The sequence below is a fragment of the Arachis hypogaea genome, chromosome 19, assembly GCF_003086295.3.
Source record: "Arachis hypogaea cultivar Tifrunner chromosome 19, arahy.Tifrunner.gnm2.J5K5, whole genome shotgun sequence".
Lineage (NCBI taxonomy): Eukaryota > Viridiplantae > Streptophyta > Magnoliopsida > Fabales > Fabaceae > Arachis > Arachis hypogaea.
In genome coordinates, this window is record NC_092054.1 from 46,030,559 (window position 1) to 46,051,865 (window position 21,307).

The following is a 21,307-nucleotide window of genomic DNA, read 5'->3' on the forward strand; positions in this document are numbered from 1 at the left end:
CATTAGTGTCTAGTGTCTATGTCTTAAAGCTATGAATGTTCTCTGAATCCATCACCTTTCTTAAATGAAAAATGTTTTTAATCACAAAAGAACAAGAAGTACTTGATTTCGAATTCATCCTTGAAATTAGTTTAATTATTTTGATGTGGTGACAATACTTTTTGTTTTCTAAATGAATGCTTGAACAGTGCCTATGTCTTTTGAATTTGTTGTTTATGAATGTTAAAATTGTTGGCTCTTGAAAGAATAATGAAAAAGGAGAAATGTTATTGATAATCTGAAAAATCATAAAATTGATTCTTAAAGCAAGAAAAAGCAGTGAAAAAGTAAAACCTTGCGAAAAAAATGGAGAAAATAAAGAAAAAAAAAGAAAGAAAAGAAAAAGCAAGCAGAAAAAGCCAAGAGCTCTTTAAACCAAAAGGCAAGAGCAAAAAGCCAATAACCCTTTAAACCAAAAGCCAAGGGTAAAAGGGTCCAAGGCTTTGAGCATTAATGGATAGGAGGGCCCAAAGGAATAAAATTCTGGCCTAAGCGGCTAAACCAAGCTGTCCCTAACCATGTGCTTGTGGCGTGAAGGTGTCAAGTGAAAAGCTTGAGACTGAGCGGTTAAAGTCGTGATCCAAAGCAAAAAGAGTGTGCTTAAGAACCCTGGACACCTCTAATTGGGGACTCTAGCAAAGCTGAGTCACAATCTGAAAAGGTTCACATAGTTATGTGTCTGTGGCATTTATGTATCCGGTGGTAATACTGGAAAACAAAGTGCTTAGGGCCACGGCCAAGACTCATAAAGTAGCTGTGTTCAATAATCAACATAATGAACTAGGAGAATCAATAACACTATCTAAATTCTGAGTTCCTATAGATTCCAATCATTCTAAACTTCAAAGGATAAAGTGAGATGCCAAAACTGTTCAGAGGCAAAAAGCTACTAGTCCCGCTCATCTAATTGGAGCTAAATTTCATTGATATTTTTGAATTTATAGTATATTCTGTTCTTTTTATCCTATTTGATTTTCAGTTGCTTGGGGACAAGCAACAATTTAAGTTTGGTGTTGTGATGAGTGGATAATTTATACGCTTTTTGGCATTGTTTTTAGGTAGTTTTTAGTATGATTTAGCTACTTTTTAGTATATTTTTATTATTTTTTAAATAAAAATTACATTTCTGGACTTTACTATGAATTTGTGTATTTTTCTATGATTTTAGGTATTTTCTAGCTGAAATTGAGGGACCTGAGCAAAAATCTGATTCAGAGGCTGAAAAAGGACTGCAGATGCTGTCGGATTTTGACCTCCCTGAACTCGAAGTGAATTTTTTGGAGCTACAGAAACCCAATTGGTGCACTATTAATTGCGTTGGAAAGTAGACATCCAGGGCTTTCCAACAATATATAATAGTCCATACTTTTCCAGAGTTTTGACGATGCAAACTGGCGTTCAAACGCCAACTTCCTGCCCTATTCTGAAGTTAAACGCAAGAAACAGGTTACAAACCAGAGTTAAACGCCACAAACAGGCTGCAACCTGGCGTTTAACTCCAAGAGAAGTCTCTACACATGTAAAGCTCAATGCTCAGCCCAAGCACACACCAAGTGGACCCCGAAAGTGGATTTCTGCATCATTTACTTATCTCTGTAAACCCTAGTAACTAGTTTAGTATAAATAGAACTTTTTACTATTGTATTCGAGGTCTTGGTCATTCTGGTTCTCTCTCTGGGGCTGAAGCCAATGAACACCATTATCACTTATGTATTTTCAACGGTGGAGTTTCTACACCCCATAGATTAAGGTGTGGAGCTCTGCTGTTCCTCATGAATTAATGCAAAGTACTATTGTTTTTCTATTCAATTCAAGCCTATTTCTTCTCTAAGATATTCATTCGCACACAAGAACATGATGAATGTGATGATTATGTGACGCTCATCACCATTCTCACCTATGAACGCGTGCCTGACAACCACTTCCGTTCTACATGCAAACAGGCTTGAATGTGTATCTCTTGGGTTTCTAATCTAAGATTAAAACCTTCGTGGTATAGGCTAGAATTATTGGCGGCCATTCCTGAGATCCGGAAAGTCTAAATCTTATCTGTGGTATTCCGAGTAGGATCTGGGAAAGGATGACTATGACGAGCTTCAAACTCGCGAGTGTTGGGTGATGACAAGTCATCTTAGCCTTGTTTTACTAGTCTTTTTCTTTGTTTTTACTAGGTTTTATGCACCTTCTTGTATTGTAAGTAAGTAATTTGGAATGGAATTGCATGGTTTCTTTGAATCAAGCAACCACCATTTAATTGATACTAAAATCATGAGGTTCAAGCTAAATTTAATTGATATTTAAATGATTTATAAACCTTATGAATTTGGTGATACTTTGATTGGTTGTTTTGATTATTTACAGGTGAAGAAAAGAAGAAAACAAGAAAGCGTAGCCTAAGAAGCGTGGACCAAGGAAGAGAAAAGTGTAGCAAAAGAAACAAAGAAGCATGGCACATGGAAGGAGGAAGCACAGTGCTCTATCCAAGAGCGGAGCACTCTCTAAGGGAGCACAACAATGAACCAAGGAAGCAAGACTTGGATGCTACGCTCCCCTTGAGAGCGGAGCACAATTTTGAACCAAGAGAGAAAAGGGGAGAAGAATGATGCTCCGCTCTTGTCAAGAGCATTATCGGGCTTCACTCAAAAATAAATTCAAGGAAAATGTTTGCCAAGGCTTGCCACAAGGTTCAAACTCATGAGCAAGGGGGAGTGGGGGAGCGCTACTCACAAAGGAAATAAGCCAAAAATGGCTACAATACTACCCCCAAGGATCGAACACAGCACCTGAAGGAAGCAAGGAGCAAGGTGCCACTTTGTGCACAAAAGAAATTAGCCAGCGCATGCCTCCCCAAAATTTTCAAACTTGGGACCTCACCCAAGCAAAAGGAATGCTATGCTCTTGTTGAGAGCAGAGCGCTACTCTCCTTAGTCCTTGCACGAGCTTGACACAGCCAAGGAGGCTTGACACGCACAACTTGACACGGCCAGGAGGAATTGGAGCGCACAAGACATACCAAGGCAAGCCAATGCTCCGCTCCCCACAAGAGTAGAGCACACCACTGGGAGCAAACACATATGGGCTGAAAATTCAATTAAAAATCTAATTTAATTCAATTCTTCACCAAATTAAAAAGCCCATCCAAATTCTAAAATCCAAAAATAGAAAGTGTATAAATAGAAGCTAGTTTGATTTAGAGAGGACCTTTTTTGCTTCTTTGATAATTTTCATTATATAATTTTTAGAGTTTTTACTTTGAATTTGGATCTTGGAGAATTTGGAAGGAGAATTGATCTCTCTTCTTCCTTGTTCTTGCTTGAGCACTCTTTACTCCTTGTCTTGGATCTTGGGTGAAGAATTGAAGCAATTCTGTTTCAATCTCACCTTGAGATCTCTTGTTTATCTTTCTGCATAATTCTAAGAACTGTGATTTGATTGCAAATTCTGTTTACTGCTTTCACTCTTCTACTTCTTCTGCAATTTACTTTTCCATTTTCTTTTGCAATCGTTCTTATTGGATCAAGGAAGGATTTGAGATCTAGACCTGTTTTCTAGTTTCTTCCACTCCTGAGATCTTCCATTTCTCTTTTAACTTCTGCAATTAAGCCACATTTACTTTCTGTTTTAATTCTTCAAGCATTTTTACTTTTCTGTTTGAGATCTACTTCAATTCAACTCATCTTTTGCTCTTCTGCTTGTTGCAATTCACTTGTGATTGTTTAATTTTTGCAATCCCAGCTCCCTGAACCCTTTTACAATTCAAGCAATTTATATTCCTTGCACTTTAAGATTCAGTCATTTACATTTCTTGCAATCTAAGCTTCTGCAATTTAATTTACTTATTCTTTAAGATTCAGCACTTTTACTTTCTGTTCTCTTTAATTTACTGCAATTCTTCCCTCTCCAATTACATTTCATGCAATTTAGCTTCTGTCAATTACAAACCACTCAAACCAATACTTGATTCGTTTGACTAAATTAACCACTAAACTAAAATTGCTCAATCCTTCAATCCCTGTGGGATCGACCTTACTCATGTGAGTTATTATTACTTGATGCGACCCGGTACACTTGCCGGTTAGATTTATGTGCTTGGAATTCATTTTCCAAAAATACACATCAAGTTTTTGGTGCCGTTGCCGAGGATTGATTAGATTGACAATGATTAAATGAAGTGGAGATGTAGATCAAGCCAATGATGAGGATATAACAGCAAGCAAGCAAACTTCAACGCAGGCCGAAGAAAAGGAAGACCAGCCACAAATTTCAAGAAAAGGGAAGGAAGCAATGAAAGAACCAACCAAGGATCACAGGCAGGAAGTGAACTTCACACCTCCATTGCCATACCCCCAAAGGTTCAACAAGGAGACTAAGGACCAACACTTTCCTAAATTTCTTGAAGTCTTCAAGAAATTGGAGATAAACATTCCGCTAGCTGAGGCACTAGAGCAAATGCCCCTATATGCCAAGTTTTTGAAGGAGCTTATAAACAAAAAGAGAAGTTGGCAAGAGAATAAAACTATACTACTCATTGAAGAATGCAGAGCATTAATCCAGAAAGGACTCCCCAATAAACTTAAAGATCTTAGAAGTTTCTTTCTACCTTGTGCCATTGGCAGTATGACCATCAACAAGGCAATGTGTGACTTAGGGGCTAGTATCAATCTGATGTCTTGTGCATAGAAGAAGTGAAACCAGTACAGATGTCTTTAGAATTGGTGGACAAGTCAGTGATATGTCCCAGGGGTGTGATTGAGAACCTTCTAGTCAAGGTAGACAAATTTATCTTCCCTGCAGATTTTGTGGTCTTAGACTCAGAAGAAGATGAAGGTGATTCCATTATACTGGGGAGACCATTCTTGGCCACTGCTAGGGCCATTATAGACGTAGAGTAAGGAGATTTAACCCTCAGAATGCATGATGAAAGCGTCACCCTGAATGTATTTCCAGAAACACAGTTCATTGATGAAAAGAAAGACTGCATGGAAACTGACAAGGAAAACTTACAGTGGAAGGAAGGAATTAACAAGACGATCAGCAGTTACCTTCCAAAGCAAGAAATAGATGATGCAGCAGGGCAAAAAGAGAGAGAGACTGTGCAGAGTGATGAAGAAATTCAAGAAGACATTGAAGTGTCAGCCATCGAGAAGAAGAGTCCCAAAGTGAAACCTACTGTCAAAGAAGGAGGATCAGCAAAAAGAAGGAAGAAAAACAAGAACAAGACTAAAAAGGGTTGGAAGAACAAAAGATTCCAACAGAGGGGTTCTCCAAGGGTGATGAAGTACAATTGATCTATCAACAACTGGGGGCAATCCAACAAGCTGATGACTACTATACTGTCAGCAAAATACTCTCGCTAGAGCATGCCGAAATTGAACATCAAAGAACCAAGAAGAAGCTCACAGTCAGGGGGGATAAGCTGAGACACTACAGTCATCAACCACCATAAAAGAGGGGTCCAATGTCAAGCTAATGACAATAAAAGAGCGCTCCATGGGAGGCAACCTATGATTTAAGATTCTTGTTCGTTTTTGAATTCAATAAATTATGATAACCTTAGCATGATTTTGAATTTTATTAGACATACTTGAAAGATGCATACACTGTTTTGAAACACATGCCAGACTTCTAAGTTTGGTGTGCTTGACAGCACACAAAAATCAGTTTTTCAAGCATTCTTAGATCATATACTTAGTCATTTCGATGAAGTATATGACCAAACATTAAGTTTGGTGTCTGCGTATGTACCAATTTTCAGAAGAATCAACTTTTGTTCATAAAATCAAGGTCATGCATAGATGAATCATACATTGTTTCGTTTCAGGACTTTATATTAGAAAATAAATTAGAGCTTATGATGAAAGTATCAATTGTGATAAATTGCTTGCATTTGACATTAATCCCTTAGCAAGAGACAAGTTTGGTGTTCACCAAACTTTGGTTCACTAAGTAAGGGACACAATTGATCTTTTATGACTAAGAAACATAATAAATAATCTAAGCATTCACCACTTCATCACCGTGCTACAACTATGTCCTAAAGTTTACCATTGTGATTTAATTAGGAAAAAGAAGGTTGAGGTGAAGACAAGATGAAGATACGGCTATGACAAGCCAAGAGAGAAGGATCACATGTGCCTAGAGAGGTGTGCCTACCTTGGAAAGCAAAAATCTGCATGCTAGTCACCTTGGAGGATGAATCTCATGCGACCAATGGGAAGAGAATCCTTGTCAATCCTCAAGAGAACATGCAAGCCGTTCATCTCATGAAGTTACTATGTTGTTCAACTCAATCTCCACCCTTCATAAGTCATGACCGAATCCCTCTTCAAGTATGGTCTTCATCCAAAGCTTTAAAACCTTGCCTATAAATAGGTTAAGACATTTCTTGCATCACATATTCCTACAAGTCACCCTTACAATCATAAGTCCTTGTTCCATATTGTTCAATCCTAAACACGTCCCACCCCCCTCTCAACAGCAAGATTTCTTTCTTCGTTCTCTTTACTCTATAAAACCGTACCTCAACCAACCACAAATTCACCCTTGCCTCCTCCCTCTAATTGAATTTATGGCTTCATCAAGTTCAAAGAGAAGACAAGGGAAGTAACCAATGGTAACCGAACCCCCATCCTATGATATAAGGAAGTTTAGATCTCAGTTTCATGAAAGAAAATATCATAGATTCATGAAAACAAAACACATCATTCATGAGAGAGGTTTTGAGCTGAGGGACGGGGAATACCCCATCATGAGGCAGATCACTAGGGAAAGAAGGTGGGATCTTCTATGCGATCCTCTCACCAAGATTAGTGCAATCATGATCAGGGAATTTTATGCAAATGTTATGAAAGAGAGTGAAGACAGCATCACTTACAAAAGTTATGTTAGAGGAGTTGAAGTGGATTTCAGTCCAACATCCATTACAAGGGCCTTGAAGTTGAGAACCATAACTTATGAAGAGCTCAGCTATGAGGCCAGACTGCAGGGAGAGAATGACCCTGATGAGATCTTACAGGGGATATGCTTGGAAGACACAGACTGGAAAAGAGATTCAAAAGGAATCCCAAGCCAATTGAAAAGAATAAATCTCATTCCTGAGGCCAAGGGGTGGTATGAGATAGTAAGGAGATCTATACTCCCTACTGGAAACACCTTAGGGGTCACAATCAAGCGAGCACTCTTGACATACTGTATCTTACATGGGGGAGAAATCAACCTTACACAACTCATAGCGGACAGTATTCAAGAGGTAGCTGAGAACACAAACAAATCAACTAGGCTCGGTCATCCAAGCACCATTATAAGGCTATGCAACAAAGCTGGAATGATTTTTGAAGATGAGGACACAGAGAAAGTAAAAAAGGGGACGGGAATCACAAAGAGAAACATGGAAGGAATTACTGAGGATGATGATCAAGAAGAAAGACCCCAAAGGAGAAGAAGATCAGAGGAAGGGGAAGAGCAAGCTCACAGTGCCATAGATATGAGTCAACTACAAAGAGCTCTTGAGGAAATATCACAACAAAATGTGAGAGCACAAGAGCAATATTCAAGGCACCAAGAGCAATATCTAGAGCACCGGGAGCAATATTTGAAAGATAGGGAGCAAAATGAAGCTTGGCAGCATAGAATGGAGGAAAGACTAGATAGCTGGCAGCAACAAATGATGGTCCAACAACAAGAATTTCAAGCCAAGATTCTTGAGGGGCAAAGAGAACAAACAACAAAACTTCAAGAGTCATATGACAAAATGTTCCTGACCCAAGCCAAATATGGGGAATATATTCACAACTTGTATCAGTGGAAAAACATTCATCATACTATTGGAGAGGTTAGACATGTGCAACAATTAGAGTATGATGACAATATGCAAGCAAGGTTGGAGTATTTGACCCACAATATGCCAGCACTAGATCCACAAATCAAACCTTTTGATCAGTGCCAAGAGTTTAGAGACCGACAGAAAGCAAGGTCTCATCATTACACAGAGGTAATACATGAAAGATTGGAGGTAGTTGGGCTCTCAGGTCTTATAGATTCTGTTTGGGATAGAAGGTGCCCTAGTGAAGAAACTCGGGACTACTCCAAGCTCTGGAAGAAAAAGAAGAAGAAGGGAGAATCAAGCAATAACCAGGGACATGACAACTAGAAGGTGGTGAAGTTCTTTCATAATTTCAAGCTAAATAAGGAAGATGTGTATCTGAAACATGATATACCTCCAATTGTTCTTTGTTTTGCATATGTTTTCAGCTTAAAAGTTATCTGCATAATAATTGTCATCCTTCATTAGCTTGAATATTTTGTTTTGTTCCCCTTGCTGTTTGAATAAAAGAGAGATGTTTGATTTAGAAAAGTAATTGTTCAATGTTGCAAAAGTTAAAATGAAAGTTAGTGGTGGTGTGTGTTTGATTCAATTGTTAGCTCACAAAATAATTGCTGCATAATAACATGTTACTTGAAGCTTAAGCTAGTTTGCTGCTATGATCCTTCAATTAATAAAAATCCCTTGAAAATGAATCAAAACAGAAAGAAAAAGAAATAGAAAAGCCAAAAGGTGGCAAAGAAACAAACAATAAGGCTAGACACCAATAGCTTGGACCCTAGGACATATGTTTGTGGTATTTTTGTACTAGGATATGCTTGGACAAGTAAGTTCTAAGGAGTATTTCAAAACTTGGCCTCTTAGATCAACTGATTTGGGATTGCCAACTGAAAGTCCACAATAAAGAGCAACCTAGCTACAAAACACTTAGTTATCCAAAGAGATGCTAGGCATCAATGATCCTAGGAAGAAAAAGGTGAGCCATGTATCTGTGGTGAAGAAATGTTGAGTATAATTAAGCCAAAGGCTGCTGCAACATTTGCCACCAAGCCCTCAACAAGTAATAAGCTCTCTAAGCAAAAGAAAAAAAAAAGAAGGAAAAAAGCTAACAAGGGAAGTAAGCAGAAAGCAAAGCATTGTAACAGCAACCTTAGTAAACCCTTGAGGAAACATTGTTTATTTAACAGCAAGTAATAAATGAGCTACTATTGATCTGCATAAAACCCCATGAACCAAGTTCAACTATATGCTAAATAAGGACATGTATACTTCTCTATTTCATGTTATCTTCTCTTATATTTAATGCTTGCTTGGGGACAAGCAAGTTTTAAATTTGGTGTTGTGATGACAAGTCATCTTAGCCTAGTTTTACTAGTCTTTTTCTTTGTTTTTACTACGTTTTATGCACTTTCTTGCATTGTAAGTAAGTAATTTGGAATGGAATTGCATGGTTTCTTTGAATCAATCAACCACCATTTAATTGATACTAAATCATGAGGTTCAAGCTATATTTATTTGATATTTAAATGATTTATAAACCTTATGAATTTGGTGATACTTTGATTGGTTGTTTTGATTATTTACATGTGAAGAAAAGAAGAAAACAAGAAAGCGTAGCCTAAGAAGCGTGGCCCAAGGAAGAGAAAAGTGTAGCAAAAGAAACAAGGAAGCATGGCACATGGAAGGAGGAAGCACATCGCTCTATCCAAGAGTGGAGCACTCTCTAAGGGAGCACAACAATGAACCAAGGAAGCAAGACTTGGATGCTACGCTCCCCTTGAGAGCGGAGCACAATTTTGAACCAAGAGAGAAAGGGGAGAAGAATGATGCTCCACTCTTATCAAGAGCATTATCGGGCTTCACTCAAAAATAAATTCAAGAAAAATGTTTGCCAAGGCTTGCCACAAGGTTTGAACTCATGAGCAAGGGGGAGTGGGGGAGCGCTACTCACAAAAGAAATAAGCCAAAAATGGCTAAAATGCTATCCCCAAGGATCGAACACAGCACCTTAAGGAAGCAAGGAGCAAGGTGCCACTTTGTGCACAAAAGAAATTAGCCAGCGCATGCCTCCCCAAAATTTTCGAACTTGGGACCTCACCCAAGCAAAAGGAATGCTATGCTCTTGCTGAGAGCAGAGTGCTACTCTCCTTAGTCCTTGCACGAGCTTGACACGGCCAAGGAGGCTTGACACGCACAACTTGACATGGCCAGGAGGAATTAGAGCACACAAGACACACCAAGGCAAGCCAATGCTCTGCTCCCCACAAGAGCAGAGCGCTATCCTGAGGCACCCAACTTGGCACGCAACAAAGAGGCCAAGGCAAGCCAATGCTCTGCTCCCCACTTTTCCATTACCTTTTAGCCTTACTTGTTTATATTACATACATAGTTCTTTTGTTCTTTCATTAGTTTATTAATTGCAATTTTGTCTTGCTCTTTTATCTCTTCATTTGTTGCTTCCTTATCATTGAAAACACCCCTTGTTTCCTACAACCAAAAATTGTATACACTTGTGGTCACTAGTTCCTAGGGAGAACAATCAAGGACTTAAAACTCCCGGTTATTTTGTGTTGATTGTGACATCTTTAGGATTATAATTTGATTGATGATCAATTGTTGGGTTTGGACTATACTTGCAATGGACAAATTCTATTTTCAATGCGAAAATCCAAACCCATGCTTTTGGTCATCGTCAGATTTTGGCACCGTTGCTGGGGAACTAGCCTCATGAGTGTTATAGTTTTGGTTGTTGTAAATATGTGAATAGTGTGAATAGATGCTTTTTGGTTGCTTGTTTGCTTTTGTTGGTAATTAGGATTTTATTTATTTTTTTAATTGATGTCTTTAGTTGTTATTTTCAATTTTCTCTATGAGTTATCACCCTCTTAGTTTGGAGTTTAGTTGTGCTTATTTTGTAGGGCTTGATAACCTCAATTTTGGATTGCATCATGGGATTGAAGCATCAATTTTGGAAGGAGCCACCTCCTCTATATTGCAATGAGCCATGCCCTTCCTAATGCACATACCCAACCCAAGGATATGGTGGATTTCATCTTGATTATGCACCCCCACTACCATACGCCTATAGCCCATACCCTCAACATAACCCTCAATCACCATATTTTTAAACACCACACCAATACCAACAACTACATTCTTACATACCACCTCAAAACACCTACCAACATGAGTCACCTCCCACATATACCACTCTTCTCCCAAACTATGAACCTTCTTTTTCACCACAATATGAAGCTTTCCCACCCTTGGCCCATGACCATCAAGACCTTCAAGCCTTTCTCCAAGTGCAAGAAGGATTCCAAAAGACTCAAGGCCAATTCGTAACTACCATAGCCGAAGCGGTGAACCGCTTGGTTCTTTTACGCTCATCCAATCAAGGCCCTCCCCTTGGAGGATGTGAAGGAGCAATTGAAGGGCGTATAGAAGAGGAGAGCATGGAATGTCAAATGGATGAAGGGGAGCTAAGGTTTGAAGCACAACATGAGGAGGAAGGTGAGATATATGAACCGAAGGAGAGAAAGAGAGATATGAGGGAGATTGATCAAGATGAGCATTCCATCATTGATGATTTTTTGTCCTCCTTGATCAATCCCCTTAATGATCCTAATGAGCCTCTCCCCATTGAGTTTGAGAAAGACATGGAGGTAGACTTCTCACAACCTCCATGCTATGATATTAGTGATAGGAAAGAGGAGGAAGAGGTTGGTGAGGAAGGAGTTGGCAACCAAGAACATATTGAGTGGGTGACAATTTCACCTATGAGCCTCATTGGTCCCCATCAATATGCTATCTTGGAGACGGACTACCAACTAATGGTCTTCCTTAGGTTGGTGCATGGTGGAAAAAGGAGTATTGGTAGCCAAAGAACTCCAAGGATCATCAAGAAGGTTAATTCAAGAATTGGAGTTCAAACATGGTGTAGAGCACAATCGGGTGATTTCCAGAGAATGTTGGATTGTTACATGGGTCAACTAGGAGCTTTTCCATCCGGCTTGGAGCATGAAGAACAACAAGAAGGTGAACGGATGCCTAGAATATGGGATCCCGGAGGACCTATGAAGTGTAAGCTTGGATGGAGGTTCAAGGAGGAGTGGAAACACAAGCCACCCTAGCAAGAGTCTTCTCAACAAGTCCAACTTAAGGACTATAAACTAAAGTGCTAGGTGGGAGACACCCCACCATGGTAACATCTTCCTTACCCTTTCTCTTTGCTTATAGTCTTAGTTTATTGCATATTTGCTTGCCTTGGTTAGCTTAGGATTAGTTTAAATTTGAGTTTAGTGATGAACCACTATTTTATGGTTTATCTTGTGCTCAATTGAGTGGCTTTATCAAGCCTTTACACACTTATTCATACAATTTGCATGCTTTTACAATTCTTTCCTAGTTTTGTTCTATAATTGAAAACATGCTTCCTAAAGCCTTTAAATTGTATATTTTTAATCCCCCTTTATACCATTCAATGCCGTGATCTGTGCCTTAAGTGTTTTCAGGCTTTATGGGGCAGGAATGGCTTAGAGGATAGAAAGGAAGCTTGCAAAAATAGAAGGAACACAAGAAATAAAGGAGACAACCAATGTAGTATCAAGAGGTTGTTGTTTTCACTTAGTTAACCCTTACTAAATAAAAGAAAGTCAAGTGATTGAGCTAACTCTTATTCGCAAGTCCTAATCCTCTCCTTACGGAAGGATTAGCGTTAGTAAATAGAGAATTAGCCAACAACTTCGAATTTAACTAATCACTTGAGCATTCCAACTCAAGGGTCTCCTTTTAGTCAAGTTGGGAGTCTACTCTATTGACATGAATATAACGTTCACAGAAATATAAGAAGAAGACATGATAAATTAAATAAAATAGGAATTGAAAATTAATTAAAAGTAAAAATAGTTCTTTGCATTAATAAATCCCAAAATGCAACATCTTTATCTGAACAGGGTTAATAAGTAATCAAAAGAGTAAAGGAATAAGAAAGCGAACTAGAATAATAGCAACTTCAACGGAGGTAGTGACTCTTCTCAATATCCAAAGCAAAAGCATAAACTATAAAAACTATGAGTGTGTAGAAAACCTAGAGGAAGAGTGATTTCTATCTAAGATTTCAATCTAAACCAAAAACTCTGCGAATGAGAATGTGTGTTGAGTCTTAATTTGTCCCCTGGCTCTAGTCAGTGTTTCGGGGCCGAAAACTGGGTCCAAACTTGGCCCAAAAGTGCCCCAGCGCTTTCTGCAACTTTCTGCACGTGGCGCATGTCACGCGTACGCGTTAGTCACGCGTACGCGTCGATTGACAAAAATCCTGGTCACGCGTACGCGACAGTCACGCGTACGCGTCGCTTGTCTTTTGTGCTAGTCACGCATACGCGTCAGGTACGCTGGTGCACGAATTGTAAATCACATTTTCCACAACTCGTACCACTAACTAGCAAGTGCAATGGGTCGTCCAACTAATACCTTACGTGAGTAAGGGTCGATCCCACAGAGATTGTTGGCTTGAAGCAAGCTATGGTTATCTTATAACTCTTAGTCAGGATATCAATTATAATTATCAGTTGACTTGCAAATGAATAAGAGAGCATGGATTAAATAATACTTATTATGCAGTAATGGAGAATATGTTGGAGTTTTGGAGATGCTTTGTCTTCTGAATCTCTGCTTTTCCCCTGTCTTCTTCTTCACGCACGCAAGGTTCCTCCTATGGCAAGCTGTGTGTTGGTGGATCACCGTTGTCAATGGCTACCATCTGTCCTCTCAGTGAAAATGGTCCAGGTGCGCTGTCATCGCACGGCTAATCATCTGTCGATTCTCACTAATGTTGGAATAGGATCCATTGATCCTTTTGCGTCTGTCACTACGCCTAACCCTTGTGATTTTGAAGCTCGTCACAGTCATTCAATCCCTGAATCCTACTCGGAATACCATACACAAGATTTAGACTTTCCGGATTCTCAAGAATGCTGCCAATGGATTCTAGCTTATACCACGATGATTCTGATTAAGGAATCCAAGAGATACTCATTCAATCGAATGTAGAACAGAGGTGGTTGTCAGGCATGCGTTCATAGGTTAAGAATGGTGATGAATGTCATGGATCATCACATCCATCATATTGAAGTGCGAATGAACATCTTAGATAGAAACAAGCGTGTTTGAATAGAAAACAGAAATAATTGCATTAATTCATCGAGACACAGCAGAGCTCCTCACCCCCAACAATGGAGTTTAGAGACTCATGCCATCAAAGAGTACAAAGTTTAGATCTAAAATGTCATGAGATACAAAATAAATCTCTAAAAGTTGTTTAAATACTAAACAAGTAACCTAGGTTTACAGAAAATGAGTAAACTACGATAGATAGTGCAGAAATCCACTTCCGGGGCCCACTTGGTGTGTGCTGGGGCTGAGACTTGAGCTTTACACGTGCCTAGGCTATTTCTGGAGTTAAACGTCAGGTTGTAACCTGTTTTGGGCGTTTAACTCCAACTTGTAACCTGTTTCTGGTGATTAACGCCAGAATAGGGCAGAGAACTGGCATTGAACGCCAGTTTGCATCGTCTAAACTCGGGCAAAGTATGGCTATTATATATTTCTGAAAAGCCCTGGATGTCTACTTTCCAACGCAATTAAGAGCGCTCCATTTGGACTCCTGTAGCTCCAAAAAATCCACTTTGCGTGCAGGGAGGTCAGAATCCAACAGCATCTGCAGTCCTTTTTCAGCCTCTAAATCAGATTTTTGCTCAGGTCCCTCTATTTCAGTCAGAAAATAACTGAAATTACAAAAAAACACACAAACTCATAGTAAAGTCCAGAAATGTGATTTTTATTTAAAAACTAATAAAAATATACTAAAAACTAGGTAAATCATACTAAAAACTATGTAAAAACAATGCCAAAAAACGTATAAATAATCCGCTCATCACAACACCAAACTTAAATTGTTGCTTGTCCCCAAGCAACTGAAAATCAAATAGGATAAAAAGAAGAGAATATACTATAAATTCCAAAATATCAATGAAATTTAGCTCCAATCAGATGAGCGGGACTAGTAGCGTTTTGTCTCTTGAATAGTTTTGGCATCTCACTTTATCCATTGAAGTTAAGAATGATTGGCATCTATAGGAACTTAGATTTTAGATAGTGTTATTGATTCTCCTAGTTCAGTATGTTGATTCTTGAACACAGCTACTTTATGAGTCTTGGCCATGGCCCTAAGCACTTTGTTTTCCAGTATTACCACCGGATACATAAATGCCACAGACACATAACTGGGTGAACCTTTTCAGATTGTGACTTAGCTTTGCTAGAGTTCCCAATTAGAGGTGTCCAGGGTTCTTAAGCATACTCTGTTTTTGCTTTGAATCTTGACTTTAACCGCTCAGTCTCAAGCTTTTGGCTTGACACCTTCACACCACAAGCACATGGTTAGGGACAACTTGGTTTAGCTGCTTAGGCCAGGATTTTATTCCTTTAGGCCCTCCTATCCACGATGCTCAAAGCCTTGGATCCTTTTTATTACTCTTGCCTTTTGGTTTTAAGGGCTATTGGTTCTTTGCTCTTGCCTTTTGGTTTAAAGAGCTTTTGGCTTTTTCTGCTTGCTTTTTCTTTTTCTTCTCCCTTCTTCGCCATTTTTTTTTCGCAAGCTTTTGTATTCACTGCTTTTTCTTGCTTCAAGAATCAATTTTATGATTTTTCAGATTATCAATAACATTTCTCCTTTTTCATCATTCTTTCAAGAGCCAACATATTTAACATTCATAAACAACAAATTCAAAAGACGTATGCACTGTTCAAGTATTCATTCAGAAAACAAAAAGTATTGTCACCACATCAAAATAATTAAACTAGTTTCAAGGATGAATTTGAAACCATGTACTTCTTGTTCTTTTGTAATTAAAACATTTTTTATTTAAGAAAGGTGATGGATTCATAGGATGTTCATAACTTTAAGGCACAAACTCTAATCTTTATTTATTATTTATTGGAAATAATATAAATTAGACATAAAAGCAGACACTTAGCAATAAAAGAAAAGAAACTAAAGACATAAAGATAAATTACTCTAATTTTAATACTCATAGACTCTTAAAATAGATAAAAGGTTATCACAGAGTTAGGACCCAACAACCTTTGCTTTGGGAGGTAGATGCCTCTTTAGTCTGTGGAGTGCTTGGCCCTTCAAGAGATAGCTTCTAGCGCTTCAATTCTTTCAGTTCACGCCCTTGCTCTTCTTGTTCCCTAAGCAGCTTACAGAGCATGTGATGAGCGGATAATTTATACGCTTTTTGGCATTGTTTTTAGTATGTTTTTAGTAGAATCTAGTTACTTTTAGGGATGTTTTTAATAGATTTTATGTTAAATTCACATTTCTGGACTTTACTATGAGTTTGTGTGTTTTTCTGTGATTTCAGGTATTTTCTGGCTGAAATTGAGGGACTTGAGCAGAAATCAGATTCAGAGGTTGAAAAAGGACTGCTGATGCTGTTGGATTCTGACCTCCCTGCACTCAAAATGGATTTTCTGGAGCTACAAAACTCGCAATAGCGAGCTTCCAATTGCATTGGAAATTAGACATCCAGGGCTTTCCAGCAATATATAATAGTCCATACTTTGGCCAAGAATAGACGATGTAAACTGGCGTTCAACGCCAGCTCTCTGTCCAAATCTGGCGTCCAACGCCAGAAAAGGATCCAAAACCAGAGTTGAACGCCAGAAATGGCACAAAAGCTGGCGTTCAACTCCACAAATAGCCTCTGCACGTGTAACACTCAAGCTCAGCCCAAACACACACCAAGTGGGCCCCGAAAGTGGATTTATGCATCAATTACTTACTCATGTAAATCCTAGTGACTAGTTTATTATAAATAGGACCTTTTACTATTGTATTAGGTATCTTTGGTCTCAGTTTTAATCCATTGTTCATCTTAGGAGACTATTGATCTCGTTTAGGGGGCTGGCCATCTCGGCCATGCCTGGACCTTTCACTTATGTATTTTCAACGGTAGAGTTTCTACACTCCATAGATTAAGGTGTGGAGCTTTGCTGTTCCTCAAAGATTAATGCAAAGTACTACTGTTTTCTATTCAATTCTTCTTATTTCGCTTCTAAGATATCCATTCGCACCCAAGAACATGATGAAGGTGATGATTATGTGTGACGCTCATCATCCTTCTCCCTTATGAACGCGTGCCTGACAAACACTTCCATTCTACATGAAATAAGCTAGAATGAATATCTCTTAGATCTCCTAACCGGAATCTTCGTGGCGTAAGCTAGAATGATGGCGGCATTCAAGAGAATCCGGAAAGTCTAAACCTTGTCTGTGGTATTCCGAGTAGGATTCAAAGACTGAATGACTGTGACGAGCTTCAAACTCGCGAGTGCTGGGCGTTAGTGACAGACGCAAAAGGAGGGTGAATCCTATTCCAGCATGATCGAGAACCGACAGATGATTGGCCGTGCTGTGACAGAGCATGTGAGCATATCTTTCACTGAGAGGAGGGGATGTAGCCACTGACAACGGTGATGCCCTTGCATAAAGCCAGCCATGGAAAGGAGTAAGACAGATTGGATGAAGATAGCAGGAAAGCAGAGGTTCAGAGGAACGAAAAGCATCTCCATTCACTTATCTGAAATTCCTACCAATGATTTACATAAGTATCTCTATCTCTATTTTATTATATATTCGAAAACACCATTATCACTTTATATCCGCCTGACTGAGATTTACAAGGTGACCAAAGCTTGCTTCATACCAACAATCTCCGTGGGATTCGACCCTTACTCACGTAAGGTATTACTTGGACGACCCAGTGCACTTGCTGGTTAGTTGTATCGAAGTTGTGACAATTATGAATTAAGATAAGAGCACCAAGCTTTGGAGCCATTACCAGGGATTGTTCGAGCCTGGACATCACAATTTCGTGCACCAAGTTTTTGGCGCCATTGCCGGGGATTGTTTTGAGTCTTCGGCAAGCTTTTGGTCCGGTAACATCAGTGCCAGATTCCCTTTTGATCCGGCAACAGCACCAAGTTTTTGGCGCCGTTGCCGGGGATTGTTTGAGTTTGGACAACTGACGGTTCATCTTGTTGCTCAGATTAGGTAATTTTCTTTTTGTTTTGTTTTCAAAAATTTTTCAAAAATCTTTCAAAAATTCCTCACTTGTTTTCGAAAAAAAAAAAATTTACTAAAAAATAATGTTTTCAAAAATAAATTATTCTATGGCTTCAAAATTTTTAAGAATGAATTCTAGTGTTTCATGAAGCATGTTGAAGCCTATCTGGCTGTAAAGCCATACCCAAACTGCTTTGGGATTGGCTAATCACTTCAGTGGAGTCATGTCCAATCCTTCTGGATAGGGTATGTCAGGCTTGTCATGTCTGAATTACACTCATATTTTTATTAAAGCTTGGCTGGCTATTAAGCCATGTCTGACCCTTTGATTGGAGCTTTAAGACTAACATGACAAGATTCCTGGAATTCATATTGAAGATTTTGAAATCCTTATTCTAAATTTTCACAATAATTTTCGAAAAAATTAAAAGATAATACAAAAAAAAATTAGAAAATCATAAAAATAAAAAATATTTTGTGTTTCTTGTTTGAGTCTTGAGTCATGTTATAAGTTTGGTGTCACTTGCATATGCATCTTGCATTTTTCGAAAATTTCATGCATTCATAGTGTTCTTCATGATCTTCAAGTTGTTCTTGGTAAGTCTTCTTGTTTGATCTTGATGATTTTTTGTTTTGTGTTGTTTTTCATATGCATTCTTGAATTCTTAGTGTCTAAGCATTAAAGAATTCTGAGTTTGGTGTCTTGCATGTTTTCTTTGCATTAAAAAATTTTTCAAAATTGTGTCTATGATGTTCATCTTGACATTCATAGTGTTCTTGGTTTTCATCTTTACATTCATAGCATTCTTGCATGCATCACATGTTTTGATCTAAAAATTTCATGCATTGCATAATTTTCATGTTTTTCATAAAAATATCAAAAATCAAAAAAATATCTTTCCCTTTTTCTCTCATCAAATTCGAAAATTTGGATTGACTTTTTCAAAAATTTTTAAAATCAAGTTGTTTCTTAAGAGTCAAATCAAATTTTCAATTTGAAAATCTTATCTTTTTCAAAATCTTTTTCAAAAATCAAATCTTTTTCAAAATTCTTGGTTATTTTCGAAAAATTCAAAAAATTAATTTTCAAAAATCTTTTTCTTATTTTATATCATAATTTTCGAAAACAACATAATCAATTAATGTTTTGATTCAAAAATTTGATGTTTGTTACTTACTTGTTAAGAAAGATTCAAACTTTAAGTTCTAGAATCATATCTTGTGATTTCTTGTGAATCAAGTCATTAATTGTGATTTTAAAAATCAAATCTTTTTCAAAACTAATTTCTATCATATCTTTTCAAAAATATATTCTCATCTTATCTTTTTCAAAAATTTGATTTTCAAAATATCTTTTCTAACTTCTTAACTTCTTATCTTTTCAAAATTAATTTTCAAAAATTGTTTCAACTAACTAACTAACTTTTTGTTTGTTTCTTAACTTTTTCAAAACTACCTAACTAACTCTCTCTCTCTAATTTTCGAAAATATCTTCCCCCCTTTTTCAAAATTTCTTTTTTATTTATTAATTATTTTAATTTTTAAATCTTAATTTTCGAAAATTACTAACATTTTTCAAAAACTATTTTTAAAAATCACTAACTCTTTTGCAAAAATTGCTTTCGAAAATTCACTCCCCCCTCTCATCTTCTTCTATTTGTTTATTGATGTACTAACATCTTTTCTTCACATCACTCACTAAATTCGAACCCCCTCTTCCATCTGTGTTCGAATTTCCTCTTCTTCTCTTCTTCTACTCACACAGGGATCCCTATACTGTAGTATAAAGGATCTCTATTATTATCATTATTTTTCTATGCCCTCTTCTTTGTCATATGAGCAGGAGCAAGGATAAGAACATTCTTGTGAAAGCAGATCCAGAACCTGAAAGGACTCTGAAGAGAAAATTAAGAGAAGCTAAAATACAACAATCCAGAGATAACCTTTCAGAAATTTTCGAACAGGAAGGGGAGATGGCAGCCGAAAATAATAATAATGTTCATGATCATGTGGAGTCACAAAATAAACAAAAAAATTGAAAACGGAATCAAAAACAGCAGAAGAAAAATCACACCCTGGAGGAAGCATCTGCCTGGCGTTCAACGCCAGAACAGAGCATGGTTCTGGCGCTGAACGCCCAAATGGGCAGCATCCTGGCGCTGAACGCCCAGAACAAGCATGGTTCTGGCGTTCAACGCCAGAAATGGCAACAAATGGGCGCTGAACGCCCAAAATGGCCACCAACCTGGCGCTGAACGCCCAGAGTTGTGTGCAAGGGCATTTTACATGCCTAATTTGGTGCAGGGATGTAAATGCCTTGACACCTCAGGATCTGTGGACCCCACAGGATCACCTCAGGATCTGTGAACCCCACAGGATCTCCACCTTACCTCCTCATAATCCTAGTTTTTTTTGCACATCTTCTTCTTCCTTCTTCTTTTGCTCGAGGGCGAGCAACATTCTAAGTTTGGTGTGGTAAAACAATTATGTAAAGGATCTATAGCTCAGTGGTAGAACATGTGGCTGCAAATCAAGAGATCCCTGAGATACCTCAGGAAATGCACCTCCCTCCACGTAATTATTAGAAGCAACTGAGGATAGAAATCCCAAAAAAAATCACTAGGAATCAAGCCGCAAAGGCAAGGAAGAGACATAGAAGAGCCCAAGAACATCATTGAAACGCCATCATCACTAAGGTGGATTCATTCCTTGCTCTTACTTTCTCTGTTTTTCGTTTTCTATGTTATGTGCTTATCTATGTTTGTGTCTTCATTACATGATCATTAGTAGTTAGTAACTATGTCTTAAAGTTATGAATGTCCTATGAATCCATCACCTCTCTTAAATGAAAAATGTTTTAATTCAAAAGAACAAGAAGTATATGAGTTTTGAAATTATCCTTGAACTTAGTTTAATTATATTGATGTGGTGACAATGCTTCTTGTTTTCTGAATGTATGCTTGAACAGTGCATATGTCTTTTGAAGTTGTTGTTTAAGAATGTTAAATATGTTGGCTCTTGAAAGAATGATGACTAGGAGACATGTTATTCGATAATCTGAAAAATCATAAAAATGATTCTTGAAGCAAGAAAAAGCAGCAAAGAACAAAGCTTGCAGAAAAAAAAAATATAGGCGAAAAAAAAAATTTAGAAGAAAAAGAAAAAAGCAAGCAGAAAAAGCCAAAGCTCTTAAAACCAAGAGGCAAGAGCAAAAAGCCAATAACCCTTAAAACCAAAAGGCAAGGGCAAATAAAAAGGATCCCAAGGCTTTGAGCATCAGTGGATAGGAGGACCTAAAGGAATAAAATCCTGGTCTA